The sequence below is a fragment of the Coccinella septempunctata genome, chromosome 7, assembly GCF_907165205.1.
Source record: "Coccinella septempunctata chromosome 7, icCocSept1.1, whole genome shotgun sequence".
Classification (NCBI taxonomy): domain Eukaryota; kingdom Metazoa; phylum Arthropoda; class Insecta; order Coleoptera; family Coccinellidae; genus Coccinella; species Coccinella septempunctata.
In genome coordinates this window covers 21,767,917-21,775,105 of record NC_058195.1, presented here as the reverse complement: position 1 = coordinate 21,775,105, position 7,189 = coordinate 21,767,917, and positions in this window count along the sequence as shown.

Below are 7,189 nucleotides of genomic sequence, written 5' to 3'. Positions count from 1 at the left end.
GATATTTTGTCGAATCGATTACTGAAATCTCCATTCCTATCAGAACTATCGAACTGAAATTCAACATGTGCATCGCAATTCGAAAACCATGTGCAATTTCAAGATTTGGTTCGAATTGATCCAACAGTTTTCGAGGAATTGATATCACACTTTGCCGAATTGACCACTGAAATCTCAATTCCTATCTGAACTATCGAACATAAATTCAACATGTGCATCTCAATTCGAAAACTATGTGCAGTTTCAAGATTTGGTTCGAATGGATCGAATAGTTCCTCAGGAATTGAAATGATATTTTGCCGAATCAACTACTGAAATCTTCATTCCTATCAGAACTATCGATCTGAAATTCAACATGTGCATCTCAATTCGAAAACTATGTGCAGTTTCAAGATTTGGGTCGAATTGGTTTAACAGTTTTGAGGAATTGATATCACACTTTGCCGAATAGACCACTGAAATCTCAATTCCTATCTGCACTATCGAACTGAAATTCAACATGTGCATCTTAATTCGAAAACTATGTGCAGTTTCAAGATTTGGTTCGAATTTATCCAACAGTTTTCGAGGAATTGATATCACACTTTGCCGAATTGACCACTGAAATCTCAATTCCTATCTGAACTTTCGAACTGAAATTAAACATGTGCATCTCAATTCGAAAACTATGTGCAGTTTCAAGATTTGGTTCGAATGGATCCAATAGTTCCTTAGGAATTGAAATGATATTTTGTCGAATCGATTACTGAAATCTCCATTCCTATCAGAACTATCGAACTGAAATTCAACAGGTGCATATCAATCCGAAAACTATGTGCAGTTTCAAGATCTGGTTCGAATTGATCCAACAGTTTTCGAGGAATTGATATCACACTTTGCCGAATTGACCACTGAAATCTCAATTCTTATCTGAACTATCGAACTGAAATTCAACATGTGCATCTCAATTCGAAAACTATGTGCAGTTTCAAGATTTGGTTCGAATTGATCCAACAGTTTTCAAGGAATTGAAATGATATTTTGCCGAATCGAATACTGAAATCTTCATTCCTATCAGAACTATCGAACTGAAATTCAACAGGTGCATATCAATCCGAAAACTATGTGCAGTTTCAAGATCTGGTTCGAATTGATCCAACAGTTTTCGAGGAATTGATATCACACTTTGCCGAATTGACCACTGAAATCTCAATTCTTATCTGAACTATCGAACTGAAATTCAACATGTGCATCTCAATTCGAAAACTATGTGCGGTTTCAAGATTTGGGTCGAATTGGTTCAACAGTTTTTGAGGAATTGATATCACACTTTGCCGAATAGACCACTGAAATCTCAATTCCTATCAGAACTATCGAACTGAAATTCAACATGTGCATCTCAATTCGAAAACTATGTGCAGTTTCAAGATTTGGTTCGAATTGGTCCAACAGTTTTCGAGGAATTTATATTACACTTTGCTGAATTGACCACTCAATTCCTATCTGAACTATCGAACTGAAATTCAACATGTGCATCTCAATTCGAAAACTGTGTACAGTTTCGGGATTTTGGTCGAATTGATCCAATAGTTCCTTAGGAATTGAAATGATATTTTGTCGAATCGACCACTGAAATCTCAATTCTTATCTGAACTATCGAACTGAAATTCAACATATGCATCTCATTTCGAAAACTATGTGCAGTTTCAAGATTTGGTTCGAATTGATCCAACAGTTTTTGAGGAATTGATATAACACTTTACCGAATAGACCACTGAAATCTCAATTCTTATCTGAACTATCGAACTGAAATTCAACATGTGCATCTCAATTCGAAAACTATGTGCAGTTTCAAGATTTGGTTCGAATTGATCCAACAGTTTTCAAGGAATTGAAATGATATTTTGCCGAATCGAATACTGAAATCTTCATTCCTATCAGAACTATCGATCTGAAATTCAACATTTGCATCTCAATTCGAAAACTATGTGCAGTTTCAAGATTTGGGTCGAATTGGTTCAACAGTTTTTGAGGAATTGATATCACACTTTGCCGAATAGACCACTGAAATCTCAATTCCTATCTGCACTATCGAACTGACATTCAACATGTGCATCTCAATTCAAAAACTATGTGCAGTTTCAAGATTTGGTTCGAATTGATCCAACAGTTTTCGAGGAATTGATATCACACTTTGCCAAATTGACCACTGAAATCTCAATTCTATCGAACTATCGAACTGAAATTCAATATGTGCATCTCAATTCGAAAACTGTGTGAAATTTCAAGATTTGGTTCGAATTGAATCAACAGTTTTCGAGGAATTGATATCACAATTTGCCGAATTGACCACTGAAATCTCAATTCCTATCTGAACTATCGAACTGAAATTCAACATGTGCATCTCAATCCGAAAACTATGTGCAGTTTCAAGGTTTGGTTCGAATTGATCCAATAGTTCCTTACGAATTGAAATGATATTTTGCCGAATCGACTACTGAAATCTTCATTCCTATCAGAACTATCGATCTGAAATTCAACATTTGCATCTCAATTCGAAAACTATGTGCAGTTTCAAGATTTGGGTCGAATTGGTTCAACAGTTTTTGAGGAATTGATATCACACTTTGCCGAATAGACCACTGAGATCTCAATTCCTGTCTGCACTATCGAACTGAAATTCAACATGTGCATCTCAATTCGAAAACTATGTGCAGTTTCAACATTTGGTTCGAATTGATCCAACAGTTTTCGAGGAATTGATATCACACTTTGCCGAATTGACCACTGAAATCTCAATTCCTATCTGCACTATCGAACTGAAATTCAACATGTGCATCTCAATTCGAAAACTATGTGCAGTTTCAAGATTTGGTTGGTTGGTTGGAATTGATCCAAAAGTTTTCGAGGAATTGATATGACACTTTGCCGAATTGACCACTGAAATCACAATTCCTATCTGAACTATCGAACTAAAATTCAACATGTGCATCTCAAATCAAAAACTGTGTACAGTTTCGGGATTTGGGTCGAATTGAAACAATAGTTCCTTAGGAATTGAAATGATATTTTGTCGATTCGACCACTGAAATCTCAATCTTCATTCCTATCAGAACTATCGATCTTTAATTCAACATGTGCATCTCAATTCGAAAACTATGTGCAGTTTCAAGATTTGGGTCGAATTGTTTCAACAGTTTTTGAGGAATTGATATCACACTTTGCCGAATAGACCACTCAAATCTCAATTCCTATCTGCACTATCGAACTGAAAATCAACATGTGCATCTCAATTCGAAAACTGTGTGAAATTTCAAAATTTGGTTCGAATTGAATCAACAGTTTTCGAGGAATTGATATCACACTTTGCCGAATTGACCACTGAAATCTCAATTCCTATCTGAACTATCGAACTGAAATTCAACATGTGCATCTCAATTCGAAAACTATGTGCAGTTTCAAGATTTGGTTCGAATCGATCCAATAGTTCTTCAGGAATTGAAATGATATTTTGTCGAATCGACCACTGAAATCTCAATTCTTATCTGAACTATCGAACTGAAATTCAACATATGCATCTCATTTCGAAAACTATGTGCAGTTTCAAGATTTGGTTCGAATTGATCCAACAGTTTTTGAGGAATTGATATAACACTTTGCCGAATAGACCACTGAAATCTCAATTCTTATCTGAACTATCGAACTGAAATTCAACATGTGCATCTCAATTCGAAAACTATGTGCAGTTTCAAGATTTGTTTCGAATCCATCCAATAGTTCCTTAGGAATTGAAATGATATTTGGCCGAATCGACTACTGAAATCTCCATTCCTATCAGAACTATCGATCTGAAATTCAACATGTGCAACTCATTTCGAAAACTATGTGCAGTTTCAAGATTTGGTTCGAATTGAACCAACAGTTTTCGAGGAATTGATATCACACTTTGCCGTATAGATCACTGAAATCTCAATTCTTATCTGCACTATCGAACTGAAATTCAACATGTGCATCTCAATTCGAAAACTATGTGCAGTTTCAAGATTTGGTTCGAATTGATCCAACAGTTTTCGAAGAATTGATATCACACTTTGCCGAATTGACCACTGAAATCTCAATTCTTATCTGCACTATCGAACTGAAATTCAACATGTGCATCTCAATTCGAAAACTATGTGCAGTTTCAAGATTTGGTTCGAATTGATCCAACAGTTTTCGAGGAATTGATATCACACTTTGCCGAATTGACCACTGAAATCTCAATTCTTATCTGCACTATCGAACTGAAATTCAACATGTGCATCTCAATTCGAAAACTATGTGCAGTTTCAAGATTTGGTTCGAATTGAACCAACAGTTTTCGAGGAATTGATATCACACTTTGCCGTATAGATCACTGAAATCTCAATTCTTATCTGAACTATCGAACTGAAATTCAACATGTGCATCTCAATTCGAAAACTATGTGCAGTTTCAAGATTTGTTTCGAATCCATCCAATAGTTCCTTAGGAATTGAAATGATATTTGGCCGAATCGACTACTGAAATCTCCATTCCTATCAGAACTATCGATCTGAAATTCAACATGTGCATCTCAATTCGAAAACTATGTGCAGTTTCAAGATTTGGATCGAATCCATCCAATAGTTCCTTAGGAATTGAAATGATATTTGGCCGAATCGACTACTGAAATCTTCATTCCTATTAGAACTATCGATCTGAAATTCAACATGTGCATCTCAATTCGAAAACTATGTGCAGTTTCAAGATTTGGTTCGAATTGAACCAACAGTTTTCGAGGAATTGATATCACACTTTGCCGTATAGATCACTGAAATCTCAATTCTTATCTGCACTATCGAACTGAAATTCAACATGTGCATCTCAATTCGAAAACTATGTGCAGTTTCAAGATTTGGTTCGAATTGATTCAACAGTTTTCGAGGAATTGATATCACACTTTGCCGAATTGACCACTGAAATCTCAATTCCTATCTGAACTATCGAACTTAAATTCAACATGTGCATCTCAATTCGAAAACTATGTGCAGTTTCAAGATTTGTTTCGAATCCATCCAATAGTTCCTTAGGAATTGAAATGATATTTGGCCGAATCGACTACTGAAATCTCCATTCCTATCAGAACTATCGATCTGAAATTCAACATGTGCATCTCAATTCGAAAACTATGTGCAGTTTCAAGATTTGGGTCGAATTGCTTCAACAGTTTTTGAGGAATTGATATCACACATTGCCGAATAGACCACTGAAATCTCAATTCCTATCAGAACTATCGAACTGAAATTCAACATGTGCATCTCAATTCGAAAACTTTGTGAATTTTCAAGATTTGGTTCGAATTGATCCAACAGTTTTCGAGGAATTGATATCAAAATTTGCCGAATAGACCACTAGAATCTCAATTCCTATCTGCACTATCGAACTGAAATTCAACATGTGCATCTCAATTCGAAAACTATGTACAGTTTCAAGATTTGGTTCGAATTGATCCAACAGTTTTCGAGGAATTGATATCACACTTTGCCGAATTGACCACTGAAATCTCAATTCCTATCTGAACTATCGAACTGAAATTCAACATGTGCATCTCAATTCAAAAACTATGTGCAGTTTCAAGATTTGGTTCGAATCGATCCAATAGTTCCTTAGGAATTGAAATGATATTTTGCCGAATCGACTACTGAAATCTTCATTCCTATTAGAACTATCGTTCTGAAATTCAACATGTGCATCTCAATTCGAAAACTATGTGCAGTTTCAAGATTTGGGTCGAATTGGTTCAACAGTTTTCGAGGAATTGATATCACACTTTGCCGTATAGATCACTGAAATCTCAATTCTTATCTGCACTATCGAACTGAAATTCAACATGTGCATCTCAATTCGAAAACTATGTGCAGTTTCAAGATTTGGTTCGAATTGAACCAACAGTTTTCGAGGAATTGATATCACACTTTGCCGTATAGATCACTGAAATCTCAATTCTTATCTGCACTATCGAACTGAAATTCAACATGTGCATCTCAATTCGAAAACTATGTGCAGTTTCAAGATTTGGTTCGAATTGATCCAACAGTTTTCGAGGAATTGATATCACACTTTGCCGAATTGACCACTGAAATCTCAATTCCTATCTGAACTATCGAACTGAAATTCAACATGTGCATCTCAATTCGAAAACTATGTGCAGTTTCAAGATTTGTTTCGAATCCATCCAATAGTTCCTTAGGAATTGAAATGATATTTGGCCGAATCGACTACTGAAATCTCCATTCCTATCAGAACTATCGATCTGAAATTCAACATGTGCATTGTAACGGGTTTGGTCGGGAAAAAGGGTTTAATCTCGAGCGCCAGCTATTCTTTCAATAGGGAGAAATAGCAAACCCACCCAGGTACCTACTAGTCGGAGACAGAGTTCTAGTTTATCTAAGGTGGTAGCGATAACAAGTACTTTAAAACCGGATTTATTACAACAATCTAAATTACAGTGAACTATACAGTTATTTTCAAGTCAAGAAATATACTCAGCTGATGACCAAGTTCAAAAATAAGGAAAACAGAAATGTAATAACTTGTCACGGTGATCAGAAAGTGAAATCAATGAATTAAAGAATATTCAAATCAACTATATTCAGTCAAACTATCAGGTATTAAAGAAAGCAAACAATTAATAGCAGTCACTTTGATTCCTTCTGAGACAATAACGGATGTACGGGGTTTACACAAAATTTACAGCAACCGGGTGTCTCAGAAAGATCCAAGTCTCTGTAATCGTTAATTTAGCAATGGGTTTGATCCCGAGCACTTCCAGTGATTTTCAGTGTACAGGCCAATCAGAATTTGAAACTATTCAATTAACGGGACGGGGTTGATACAGGTGAAACACAATGCAACAATTTACAGGATAACGGGGTAGTTTATCGTGGTCTCTCCGTGGCAACCTTGGGTGTACACGCCAAGCATTACCAGTAGAAAAACTTCGAGACTTCTGCCGATTGGTTTCTGTCACAAGATAGCCAGGCGAGAGAAGTCTGCGGTAAACGGGAAATCTACACGGAACACAACAGGGGTAGTACGGTATAAGTTACTGTGGTCTTTCTGTGGCAACCTTGGGTGTCACACGCCAAGCATTACCAGTAGAAAAACTTCGAGATTTCCGTCGACTGGTCTTGGTTCACCAGAGAAC